The sequence below is a fragment of the Jaculus jaculus genome, chromosome 8, assembly GCF_020740685.1.
Source record: "Jaculus jaculus isolate mJacJac1 chromosome 8, mJacJac1.mat.Y.cur, whole genome shotgun sequence".
Classification (NCBI taxonomy): Eukaryota; Metazoa; Chordata; class Mammalia; order Rodentia; family Dipodidae; genus Jaculus; species Jaculus jaculus.
Window position 1 is genome coordinate 2,338,991 of NC_059109.1, and position 9,841 is coordinate 2,348,831.

Below are 9,841 nucleotides of genomic sequence, written 5' to 3' on the forward strand. Positions count from 1 at the left end.
CACACCAGGTTGGGCTGGGCAAATGATTTTTGCCTTTTCCAACGTTGTGACAGTAGTGTGATCTCTTCATGTCCCCCAGCAGTCTATACTGCATAGTATTAGCTACCTTGCATGGGGCAGGCGAGCTCACTGGCTCCACCTTGGCTCAGCTACATGTCACTGCTTCTCATTTGCACTCAGGTGGAATTCTCCACCTGCGGCTTGCAGGGTGAGCCCTAGAAGCACGTCCATCCCTAGTACACCTGCTTGCAAGGGAGAGATGAAAACCATATCGTGTTGGAGAGGAGAATTATCATTCCCAGGATAAGCCTGGTCCTCATTACTGCCCTGTGCCCGTGTCCATGTACAGCTGCTTGCTTATTGCCCTCTGTGTGTAGGAGACTGGTGTGAATTAGACAGGCTGGGCCCAGATCACTTGTTCACGCCAATGAATTCTCTCTTTATCACCCTCCCTAGTCACAGGGCACTATTTCTGGTGCCCACTGAAGTCCACATGGCCTGTACAATGGTAGGGGGTCAGTATATTTATTGCTTAACATGGGGCTTCCCTTGCCCCATGTGACCATCATTTGCAGGCATTCTGGGCCATGCCATCAGAGGGGTACTGCAGTAGGAGGAGGGCTCCCGAGCCTTTGAGCCCCTCCTTCTAGCATTGGGGAGATAGACCCATCTTCCTCATCCGTGTTGGTGAGCTGCTATCCTACACTCAGAGCTGCTTTCTGTCAACTTGTCAAGACCACACTGGCTTTTCTTTTTCTTTTCTTTTCTTTTCTTTTCTTTTCTTTCTTTCTTTCTTTCTTTTTTTTAACTTTCCAAGGTAGGGTCTCACTCTGGTCCAGGCTGATCTGGAATTCACTCTGTAGTCTCAGGGTGGCCTCGAACTCTCGGCGATCCTCCTACCTCTGCCTCCCAAGTGCTGGGATTAAAGGCGTGCCACCACGCCCGACCAACCCTGGGTTTTGTATCATTTGCTCCACTCATGGCATACCTGCATTGCGCAAACCCTCCTACACTCTCCCTTTCGGGACAAACTTTTAGCCTTCTGGGTTTTGTCCTTTTCTGTTTCCATTTGGGGATGATGCTTTTTTAACAACAAAACCTCGTTTACCATATAAAATCTTTTCCTTTTTGTGCACATGTATGTGTGTAGAGCATGTGTGGTGAGGTGTGCTACATGTGATGCATGCATGTGTGTGCAGAGGACAGAGAACTTTGGGTGCCCTTCTCTGCCGCTCATCCACATACTTCTTGAAACTGGGTCTTTTCTTCAGTCCAAAGCTGTTGTTTTGGGTCCCAGTGATTCTCGGTGTCCAGCCCCCACCAACAGGGAGTACTAAACAAAGACTTTTAGGTGGTGCGGTCATTAGTTTCTACTCACTGGAACTAAACACCCAGCCAAAAGCAGTAGATGGAGCCAGACATGGTGGCGCACGCCTTTAATTCCAGCATTTGTGCGGCAAAGGTAGGAGGATCGGCGTGAGTTTGAGGCCACCCTGAGACTACATTCCAGGTCAGCCTGGGCTAGAGTGAAATCTACCTCAAAGACAAACAAAAAATTTAGGAAAAACAAAAATAAATAAGTAAATGAGACTCTGTATACCACCAAGCATGGTGGCACACACCTTTAATCCCAGCACTCAGGAGGCAGAGACAGGATCTCTGTGAGTTCAAGGCCACCCTGAGACTCCATAGTGAATTCCAGGTCAGCCTGGACTAGAGTGAAACTCTACCTGGGAAAAAGAAACAAACAAAAGCAGTGATGGGAAGAAGGGTGGGAAGAAGGGCTGCTCTTGGCTCGTAATCTCAAGGGAAGCTTCGTGGCAGAGAAGGCAGGGCAGGAAGCTGTCGCACATCTGGGTGGAAACAGCCCAAGTACTGAGCTTGAAGCTGGGATAATTACCCTGAAGGTCCTCCCCCAGTGACACACCTTCCCCAGCAAGGCTCCATCTCCCAAATTTCTACCAGTATAAGACTTAATTACAGACTGGAGAAATAGCATAGTGGTTAGGGCACTTGCCCATAATGCCTAATGACTTGAGTTCAATTCCCCAGTGCCCACATAAAGCCAGACGCAGAAAGTAGTTCATGGGTCGGGAGTTCACTTGCACCACCAGAGGTAGTGGCACATGGACACTGGGGAATCAAACCTGGGCAGCCTTTGCAAGTAAGTGCCTTTAACCACTGAGCCACCTTCCCAGCCCTGCTTCCTAAAGTTGATGTTATATTTTTTACTTTGCCTGTTTTAAGATTTAAGATGAAGCCAGGAGTGGTGTCTCACAACCTGTAATCCCAGCACTGGGGAGGCTAAAGTTCTCCAAATCTGATCATCACCCAGAAAATATAACCAGTGTCCATGCACCAAACACTGTGAGGCACTGCGTGGAGTGGCTGCCGCAAGTGCCAGCTTTTGTGCCCAGGTAAATCCAGATGCACAAAATGGCACATGTATCTGGAGCTCGTTTGCAGCAACAAGAGACCCTGGTGAACCCACCCACATTCTGTCTCCCTCCAATAAATCAGTAACATAAAATATGCAGCTGAATTGGAAACCTCCCCAGCTTCACAAGACCGGCTTCCTTAGAGAAGTCCAAAGACTTGCTTCTCCTGGCAGTCCCTGAAATGAGGAACAGACAGGAACGGGGTCCTGTCTGTCCCCTGCATCCGCCCGACGCCTCAGATCCAAAGTGAGCAACAAGAAGTGGAACCCAACATGCCTCTGGTTTCACTGGCAAAGGCCCGTGGCCGGAAGAAGTGGCAACTGGTTTTTGAGGAAGCAGGGGTGAGAACAAGAAACTCCCAGAACAGAAGCGGCTGAGCAGGTGTGTGCAGTGATCACCAGTTAAGGGTTGCGGGTCGGGGGGGTCATAGCACATCCTCACCTCATGGGGACTCATCAGGTCTGACCTGCCTGTGATTTGGGACCTCTGCCTGCAAAGAGGAGCCTCCATCCAGCATGAAGAAACAAATTTGGCCAGGCTTCGCAGCCCAGTCCTGGCATCCCAGCACTCAGAAGAGGCAGAGAGGCGAGAAGATCAGCAGTGTTCAGCCAACCTGGGCTGCACGGTGAAATCCTGTCTCAAAAAAAATGGAGACATGGGCTGGAGAAATGACTTAGTGGTTAAGGCACTTGCCTGCAAAGCCAAAGGATCCTGGTTCGATTCCCCAAGACCCACCTAAGCCAGACTCACAAGGTGGCACATGCATCTGGAGTTTGTTTGCAGCAGCTGGAGGCCCTAGATCACCCATTCTCTCCCCCAACCCCCGGTCTGTCTTTATATATATCTATCTCTATTTGCCTATCTCTCTCAAATAAATAAATAAACAAAAATATTTTTTTAATGGAGAACTAAAAAAAAAAAAAAAAAGGAGAACTGCCACGTATGGTGGTACACACCTTTAGTCACAGCACTTGGGAGGCAGAGATAGGAGCATCACTGAGTTCAAGGCCATCCTGAGACTACACAGTGAATTCCAGGTCAGCATGAGCTAGAGTGAGACCCTACCTCGAAAAAAAAAAAAAAATAGAGATCTGAAGCTGGACATGGTGGCTCATGCCTTTAATCCCAGCACTTGGGAGGCAGAGGTAGGAGGATCGCCATAAATTCAAGGCCACCCTGAGACTACATAGTGAATTCCAGGTCAGCCTGGGCTAGAGTGAGACCCTACCTCAAATTAAAAAAAGAAGAAGAAGAAGAAGAAGAAGAAGAAGAAGAAGAAGAAGAAGAAGAAGAAGAAGAAGAGGAAGAAGAAGAGGAAGAAGGAGAAGAAGAAGGAGAAGAAAAGAGGTCTGGTGAGGTGGCTGAGCAGTTAAGGCACTTGTCTGTGAAGACTAAGGACCCGGGTTCCATTCTTCAGTGTCCACATAAGTCAGATGAACAATGTGGTGCATGTGTCTGGAGTTTGCGGTGGCTGGAGGCCCTGGCATGCCCATTCTATCTACCTATCATCTATTATCTGAATGGAAGTAGGGCTAAGGAGATGGTTTAGAGATTAAGGCATTTACCTGAAAAGTCAAGGGACCCAGGTTCAATTCCCCAGGACCCACATAAGCCAGATGACGCATGTGTCTGGAGTTCGTTTACAGCTGCTGAAGGCTCTGGTGTACCCATTCTCTATCTGCCTCTTTCTTTCTGTCTCTCTCTTTCTCCCTCTCAAATAAATAAAATAAATAATTTAAAAAATTTTAGAGCTGGAGAGATGGCTTAGTGGTTAAGGCGCTTGCCTGTGAAGCCTAAGGACCCATGTTTGACTTTCCAGTTCCCATGTTAGCCAAATGCACAAAGGTGAAGGCAAGCACAAGGTTGCACGTGCCCACTAGGTGGCGCAATCATCTGGAGGTCAATTCAGTGGCTGAAGCCCTGGTGTGTCAACTCTCTCTCTCTCTCTCCCAATTTTTATTACCAACTTCCATGATTATAAAAAAATATTCCATGGTAATACCCTCCCTTCCCCAACTTTCCCCTTCGAAACTCCATTCTCCATCATATCCCCACGTTCCCTCCCCGTCTCAATCAGTCTTTCTTTTATTTTGATGTCACGATCTTTTCTTCCTATTATGGTGGTCTTGTGTAGGTAGTGTCAGGCACTGTGAGGTCATGGATATCCAGGCCATTTTGTGCCTGGAGGAGCATGTTGTAAGGAGTCCTACCCTTCCTTTGGCTCTTACATTCTTTCAGCCACCTCTTCCGCATTAGACCCTGAGCCTTGGAAGGTGATCAAGATATTGCAGTGCTGAGCACTCCTGTCACTTCTTTCCAGCGCCATGGTGCCTCCTGAGTCATCCCAAGGTCACTGCCATCTGAAAAGAGAAGATTCTCTACCAAAAGTGAGGGTAGCATTAATATAAGGGTATGAACATTAAGAGAAGTGCTTACTGGGCAGTTTGATAAGCATAGTATATACATTTAGCCAGACAGCAGCAGACATTACACCCCAAGGGCTCATGACTACCCCTGTTTTAAGGGATATATTCCCTCCTATGGAGCGAGCCTCCAGTCCAGTTAGAGGGTAGTTGGTTTCCAGCATGACAGATGTGCCACTATTGCACCCATTGGCTCATTTGGCCTGGCTGGCCAAATATTAGGCTTGCAGTGTCCACTGTTGAGTATCTTCACTGGTGATTTATGTCTCTCCCACTGAACTGTATGTAGAATGGCTTTTTCCAGCTTTCTGTCAGCTGGTCTACATGGAGGAGGTTCTCAGCTCAGTTCCAGCAGGATACCTTAGTGGCCCTGAAGCCCAAGTATGTAGATTCTTCAGCAATATCTCTATGTCTCTTAAAAAAACTAAATTAAAATAAAATAAATGAAAATAAAGGAGGAAGGGAGTAAAAGCCTTATTCAGGGAGAAATTTCTTATATTTCAAAAATATTTAGGGGGTGGTGGTATCAAGTCAGAGTCTTGAAGGCTCAGGCTGATCTGGAATTCACTATATAGTCTCAAGGTAGCCTCAAACTCATGGTGATCCTCCTATCTCTGCCTCCCCAGTTCTGGGATTAAAGGTGTGCACCACCATGTCTGGCCTAGATTTCAAAATTTTATCAAACTCACTAAAAAAAGAACCAGAGATAACATGAAAGACTTGATTCAGAGTGTCTGGAAAATCCAAATGGGTGTATCTCTCAGGAAAAATGGCTGCTAGAGATTCAATTTGTTAATGTATAACAGATCAAAGATGACATCACAATCTTGGCACCAAACCTTATCGGCCCTCCATCTGGCTGTGACCAGTCAGGGCGGGAGGAGCAGGGCTCTCTGTAAGGAAGTTTTTGTTCCTGAAATACAAAGATGGCAGTCAGACTGTGAGTCGAAGTCCAGGTTCATGTCACATGATCAGGTGAGCGAAATTCTGCCTCAGGTGTAGTTCAGAATGTTTTCCCTGTATGATTCCTGGCCTCTTGAAAATGCAGCAAATAAGGGCATGGTAGCACATACCTTTATCCCAACACCTGGGAGGCTGAGGTAGGAGCATCACCATGAGTTCAAGGCCAGCCTAAGATTACATAGTGAATTCCAGGTCAGGCTGGGCTAAGCAAGACCCTACCTCAAAAAAAAAAAAAATCAGGGCTGGAGAGATGGCTTAGTGGTTAAGCACTTGCCTATGAAGCCTAAGGACCTTGGTTCGAGGCTCTATTCCCCAGAATCCACTTAAGCCAGATGTACGGGGGTGGGGGTGCAGAGACTGGATGCCTTCATGTGCCCATTCTCTCTCTATCTATCTGCCTCTTTCTCTCTCTGTCTGCCTGTTTCTCATAAATAAATAAATATAAAATAGAAAAACAGAATTCAACAAATAATATATTTGAATAAGTAATGTATACATGTTGTTTTCAGTATTTTTATTTATTTATGTGCAGAGAGAGAATGAGCATGCCAGGGACTTTAGCCACTGTAAAGGTACTCCAGGTTCATGAGCCACATTGTGCATCTGGCTTTATGTGGGTAATGAGGGATCTAGCCCAGGTCATTAGGCTTTGCAAGCAAGTGCCTTAACCACTAAGCTATCTCTCCAGTCCAACAAATATCACTCTTTGACGTTTATTTATTTATTTGAGAGAGAAAAGGAGAGAGGAAGAGACAGATAAAGAGAATAGGCGCACCAGGACCTCCAGCCACTACAAAGGAACTCCAGATGCATGTGTCACCTTGTGCATCTGGCTTACAGGGGTACTGGGGAATTGAACCTGGGTCCTTAGTCTTTACAGGCAAGTGTTTTAATCGCTAAGCCATCTCTCCAGCCCACAAATAATATTTTAGTCTTCCAATATAGCTTCATAAATTTGATAGTGTCATTCACTTGTGCTGTTTGAAGAGTCAGAGGAGGCTGGGCATCATGCCTCATACTGTAACCCCAGCACTAGGGAAGCTGAGGCCACAGGATTGCAAGTGTAAGGCCAACCCCGGCTGCACAGTGAAACTTTGTCACCAAACAACAACAACAAAAAATTCTGAAAGTCAGTCATGGTGGCTTACACCTATAATCTCAGCACTCAGGAGGCTGAGGTAAGAAGACTGGCATAAGTTCAAGACCAGCCTGGGCTAAGGAGTGAGCTCCAGGCCCTCCTTCAAAATAAATATAAATAAATATATATTAAAAAGCTGGGTGTGGTGGTGCATGCCTTTAATCTCCCTGCACTCAGTAGGCAGAGGTAGGAAAATCACCATGAGCTCGAGGTCACCCTGAGACTACAAGTAAATTCCAGGTCATCCTGGACTAGAGTGAAACCCTACCTTGAACACCCAAAAAAATTAATTAATTAATTTTAATTTTTTTAATCTGATAAAAAAAGATGAGAAGATTGATATGCTGTGTAATTAACAAAACAATGTCTTGATATTAAGACTATAGAGTTCACATCTGTTTAGAATGCTTTAACCTACAAGGACATAATTTCAATCATTTCTTAAATATTTTTATTTAGTCTTTATTTACTTATTAGACAGAGAAAGAAGGAGAGAGAGAGAGAGAATGGGCGCACCAGGGCCTCCTGCCACTGCAAAGGAACTCCAGACACGCGTGCCCCCTTGTGCATCTGGCTAACATGGGTTCTTGGGAATCGAACCTGGAACCTTTGGCTTTGCAGGCAAGCCCCTTAACCGCTAAGCCATCCCTCCAGCCCCATTTCAGTCACTTCTACAGCCTGAGTTTGGGGGGATATCACTGGAGATTGACTCCAGAGCCTCAGGGATGGGGATGCTAAGCACATACTCTGCAGCCCCTAACACTGTCAGCTATTCATCAGCTCATTTCTTCTGAAAGCTCTCCCTGACTCACGTCCTCAAAATATTGTTTATTGTCCCCATCTGCGGAGGAAATCCTGCTTTCTCTGACACCAGCCATCCTGGCCTTCCAGAAGTCATTCCTTTTCTGCTGTCAAGCAGGCCAGATACAGTTAGCTGCTTCTAAGGGCCTTCAGGCTCTTAGAGCAAGAGTAAGGCTTTGGCGCCCCCTAGTGGACAATAGGTAATGGACCCATGGCGAGGAAAAGCAGAAGTTTGGGGCTTGATGTTTTTTTCATATTCTGCATCCAGGGGATGAGCCTAAGGAAAGCAACAGCAACAGGAATTTTCAGAGGAAGCTGGTCACTGTATTCAGTTCACAGCAGGTGAAAATTAGCAATTGTTGGAACTTCTTTTTGTTACCGCAAGTCAGAAAGATGAAACATCTTAAATATCACAAAGGTTAAAATAATTATCAGAAGCTTTAGGTCTCTCAGAAGAAAATACTTGATTAATTATTTTTATTTGTCTTGGTTTTTGAGGTAGGGTCTATCTCTAGCCCAAGCTAACCTGGAATTTACTATGTAGTCTCAAGTTGGCCTACAAATCATAGTGATCCTCCTTCCTCTGCCTCCAGAATGCTGGGATTAAAGGCGTGCACCAATATACCTGATGCACAAGGTGGTGCATGCATCTGGAATTTGTTTGCAGTGGCAAGAGACCCTGGTCCATCCATTCTCTCTATCTACCCTTCTCTCTCTCTCTCTTTCTCTCTCAAATAAATAAATAAAATGAATGGAATTTCAAAGGAGAAAGTGGGGGGGAGGGAATTAACACGGGATTTTTTAATAATCATGGAAAATGCTAATAAAAATTTAAAAATAAAAATAAAAAAATAAGAAATAAAGTAAAATGAATACAACATTATGAAAAAATTTTAAACTAGAGAAAAAGAGATCAATGACTATTGCAAATACTACTTACATGTTGAGGTAGTATTGTACTGTGTTTTTATGCCCCTGGTTTTCTTGCATTACTACATGTTCATATTTAACTTCTAAATAAAAACAAAAAGAATTAATTAATTAATTTTTTTAAAATGTATTAAAAAAAAAGATAGTCATGAGCTTGAGAGATGGCTTAGCAGTTAAGGTGCTTGCCTGCAAAGCCAAAGGACCCAGAACCCACATAAGCTAGATGCACAAGGTGGCACATGCATCTGGAATTCGTTTGCAGTGGCTGGATGCCCTGACATGCCCACTCTTTCTCTCTCTCTCTCTCTCTCTCTCTCTCTCTCTCTCTCTCTCTCTCTCTCTCCCTCCCTCCCTTCCTCCCTCTTTCTCTCTCAAATAAATATTTTAAAAGATAGTCATGTATTGTCTATGTGTATGGAAGTTGTCATTCAAAAGACAGTCCTAAGTCAAGGCACTTACCAACTACAGTGCTAAGGACAGTGAAGTTTCTGCTACAGGTTTCAGATGCTATCTGATGACATGCTGAGCTTTGGGGCTGCTGGGAGCTAGTGGTATGCAAAGTTAATACTTTCTTTTTTGTTGTTGTTGTTGTCTTGAGGTAGAGTTTTACTCTAACCCAGGCTGACCTGGAACTCACTACATCATCTCAGGGTGGCCTTTAATTCACTCCTGAGTGCTGGGATTAAAGGCTTGTGCCTCCTCACCTGGAAAAGTTAATACTTTCTGAAGGTTTTGTCTGATACATCCAATTAAGAGGTGGGCTTAAATGGCCCTAAGCGCATTAGTCCAAGACAGTTTGGGCTCTGGATCTTCAAACTTCCAACTGTCCACCATCAGGAAATTTTCATCAATCAGCCTTATAGAATTTTCAAAATGGGAGTGGGTTTTTTCTGGGAACATTTGAAGACCTTCTCACACATCCACTGAGCTTGAGGCTATGGAGGGACCAGATCTGCTACACAGAAACAGCACCTCAGAACACAGTCATTGGCAATAATGAGAAATGTTTCCAGTGTCAAAGGGCACTCATGGGCTGGAGAGATGGCTTAGCAGTTAAGGCACTTGCCTGCGAAGCCTAAGGATCCATGTTCAATTCTCCAGATCCCACGTAAGTCAGACACACAGGTGAGGCAAACACAAGGTAGCAC